At 42.3% G+C, this 3,970-nt stretch overlaps 1 protein-coding gene across 3 annotated transcripts in view; it reads left to right on the top strand.

Moving 5' to 3' along the window:
• RGP1 (RGP1 homolog, RAB6A GEF complex partner 1) overlaps positions 1 to 3,970 on the top strand; it is a 23,999-nt gene that overhangs the window by 833 nt on the left and 19,196 nt on the right. The window lies entirely within an intron of this gene.

The following is a 3,970-nucleotide window of genomic DNA, read 5'->3' on the forward strand; positions in this document are numbered from 1 at the left end:
CATTGTGGGGCAATGGTGCCAGCTCAGCACCCTGTGACTTCCCTACTTGAGGCACTCCCTTAAGAAGGCCTTGCACCATCTCAATTTTGGGGGCAAAGCTGAGGTAATTATGCTGATTTTGTGCCCCCAAGAAGTAGACAAGGAAAGAAGTATGCAGTTAGAGATTCTCTGTGCTTCAGGTGAGCCCTCAGTGACAGTGACTGGCAGAAAATGAAGCCCAACTGGCTGTCAAAGTGGGATATCTGGTCACACCAGGGTGACAGTCCCACAGAGCAACATCCAGGCAACGTCATTATTTCCTGCATTTGTGGAAGGAGCTCTCTTCTGTCCAGCAGCGCTGGATAGATCAATGTGATCCCTGCCTCCAGAGATGGCAGACAAAGGGGCGAGTAGTGCCAGGGGTCTGAAAGGGACACCTTCTGTGGCTGCATTTTCTGTGGCCCAGCCTTTGAGCACTGCATCTCCCTTTATCCGTGTTGAGGAAATGTGAGAAGATGGGAGCTTCCCATATTGGCTCACAGCAGGTGACTTCATGTCACAAGCAATCACCCAAAGCCTTCATGTTGAGTGTGTGGCCTTGTCTGATTCTTTAGGGAGTGGAGAGTGCTTTCTCATCTTGAGTCCTTCCCGGGAAGTGTCTGTTCCCAGCTCTGTCAGGTTCAGCATGTTTTCATCACCAGTACGATACTCACATGTGATTGTTTTGGTGGGCCCACTCACAGTACCTGCAGTCTCAGCAGCAGAGGGCTTCTGTATTTATTGCCTTTCTTAACTTTCCATCTTTTCTTCCTGGTTCTTCTTCCCTGCTCAGTTCAGGTTTCAAATTCAGCTGTGGCATAAGCATCCAGCTTCCCAAAGTTTTGTCCTGTGTGATGACAAAAGCTGTTTTGCCTGCTTCTGAAACATGTGGGACTTCAAGGGTACCAGGTGGCATGGTTTGAGGGGGTTGCAGTGCATTTATGAGGCCTTCATTTGGGAACTTCAAGAGTCTTGTGGTCTGCAGAAGATGGCCTCTTGGAAAAGTTGTTAAAATAGTAAGAAAAACCCCAGGTGATCAATCTGACGAGACCTGGCTAAGTCATACGAGTGGCAGCAGCAAATAGATTGGTGGTTTGGAAAATGAAGCCCTGGGTTGCGTAAAGGCAGGAGCCAGATCAAAGCACAGTGACTGCAGCAGGCAGTCAGAACAAATAGACCTGTCAGAGACTGGAAGGTTTTGGGGCTGACAGGTGGAGGGACAGAGAGGCTGCATATTGAGCACAGGAACCAAACTGAAAGAAAGGCAGGGAATTAATTTGGTGGTGGAGTATGAGAAAGAAATCTCTTCTAGCCGGAGGCTGCATGGAGCGTGTCCTGTGTAGGCTACAGGAGCTGTGGGGGAAGGTGAGACTGGAGGGAAGTGACCTCAGCACCAGTGCAGGATCCTCCACTGCTGAACAAACACCAGCTGAACAAGCCAGCTCTGCTGGCAGGAAGGGACATGCAAATTTTGTTTGGACATCTGGTTAGAAAAAATGAAAACAATCCAGTGACATATTGTAGAGCAATACTGAAAAAGAAAGAAAAATAAATACTCAAAATATGGCATTTAAAGGTACTGTAATCACTCTAAGCTTATATAAAATTAGTAAACATTGCCTCAAGCAAGACCAGTTCTCTGTTTCCAAACAGCAGACACCTTACAACAAAAAAAACATACGGCAGCCCTGATGGAAAAGCTGTGCTGGTATTTTTGAAAATGCAGAATTACAACTCTAGGGCTCGAAGCAACTGGGTATAGTAACTGAGGTTCATTTGGGTAAGGGCAGCCAGCACATACAAAAGATCTAATAGTGCATCATTAGTCAGCTGGTGCAAATGCAGCACGCCTTTTTCTGTGGTTCATCTAGACCTGTAGGAGAAAGGTTCATGAAGGATGTCTGGACTTCAGGTGGCTCTCTTGAAAGCTGTTTATTGCATAGGCAAAGTTACAGCAGCTCAGGGAGTGGGTATCCAGAGCCAGCCCTACAGCTGTCAGCTGGAGCTTGTAGGCATATCTGAAGCCTACAAGTTTCTGTAGTTACTGTTCTGAAGTTTCTGTTCAAGTTACAAAGCATTATATACTTTGCTGAGTATCTTAATACATAACAACCAATAAGCACCATACACAATACCTTTACATTTGCCTATAGCTTATCATAACTACTACCATCACCATATTATAGTCATTATTATCCAATGACAAGAGTAAGTATGTTACAATTTAAGCTTAGAGTGGAAAATTCTCAGACCTCTCTTCTTGCTGCATCGACATTTCTTGTTTGCCTGCGATAGCTCTCTTTTTGATAAAAACATGTTTTCTATTTACTTATGCTTTTCTTGAGACTTACTTACTTGGTGAAAAACATGTCTTTGTTGGTGGTCACATACCTTTGTCCTAATCGTAAAAATCTCCTTCCAACTCATCTCCAGCCTTTGCCTTCTCAGTTATTCAGTGACCAGTGTTTCAGCAAAACATCTTTTACTCTATATCAAAACTTGCTTTCATTTCTATCTCATCCTCAGTTTCTACAGTTTCTACATTTCTGCCAAGCCTACATATTTGTGAAACTTTCTTACTAAACTTTCATCCTCTCCAATATCTCCCCCTTTCTGTTGAACTATTAAAACATTAGAAATTGTCTTATTCATTATTTTCTGCACACATTGAAGTACACAGGGTACTACTACTATAGCCACAATTATCACTACCAGAATAATTAAGCCTATTTTACAAAGTTCCTTCAGCCAGGGTGTAAATCTCCAACCATCAAACAAACTGTCTAGCCAAGATGGTTCATCTGTTGTAATTTGGTTAGCTAAATCTCTTAAGTTTTGCAACTGCTTATGAATAGAAGCAGAATGATCAGATAGGTTCATACAACACAATCCTTCAAAATCTCCCCAGCCATACTTGTAAAAGATAGTCAAGTGCAGCTCTGTTTTGTGAAGTGGCATGCTTGACAGCCTCTTCATCTGTCAGCAAGTCACTGATCACAGAAGAAGTGTCATTTATTTCTTTACTGAGCCAGCATCCTAATTTGTTTAGTTGATTCAATGCAATTGAAGAACTTAGCTGAGGCAACAAAATGCTTGTAACAATTGATTCTCCAGAGTTTACCATAAACTGGTGATAAGGAGTGATGTTTAGATGAGGGCCATTTTTTCCTACAAAATGAAACACATAACAAGTGTCCATAGTTAAAGAGCTTAAAATTTCTAATTCTTGAAGGTCAGATTTATCAACTTTGAAATTATCAATATAAGTTTGGTGTCTCGGGCTGGGAGTTGGAGAAATGTGATGATTATCATATGGCCAATATTTATCAAAAGTAACATTTCCAAAACCTTCTGGGAAAGGCACCCCAACTAAACAAGTTGAGAAGGGTTTGTCAGGGCTTGTGTTGGATAAACAGATGGTGTCAGAGCCTGTGGACTTGGCTAAAGCAACCCAAACATTTGTCTTTGGTTGATTTACATGTAAAGCTTCACTGCAAAAACAAAAAAGGGTAAAAGCAACATGCATCTGCACAAATAATAATAAAACTCCATTCTTTTCTTGAGCCATTTCTGGCAGACGATCTTCTCTCAGTGGTTCTGCCTAGTTCACATTTGGGTGCCGGCTTCTTGGCTTCCACTCGCGGGGTCACTGGCTGAAGTGGAACCGTCAATGAGCTTTGATGCGTGGTACGGCTTCACGTTCTTTGCTGGAATCCACTTGGTTCCTTCACCTGTAGAGAGACATGCAAACACCTTTCCCCATGTTATAAGATCATATGGTCTTTCTATTTTTCCTGATTCTAAATTCTTTATTAAAACTGGGGGTTGTTCTTCCAATTTTGCTTTTTTGTTGTTCAAGAAATGTCTGTAAATGGGGGGATGAGGTTCTTCTGCAGAGCTGTTCAAGAAATTATAAACATACAAGGCTTTATTCAACCTTCTTTGAGGTGTA

Source organism: Corvus brachyrhynchos, unplaced genomic scaffold (assembly GCF_000691975.1).
Source record: "Corvus brachyrhynchos isolate BGI_N302 unplaced genomic scaffold, ASM69197v1 scaffold140, whole genome shotgun sequence".
NCBI classification, from domain to species: Eukaryota; Metazoa; Chordata; class Aves; order Passeriformes; family Corvidae; genus Corvus; species Corvus brachyrhynchos.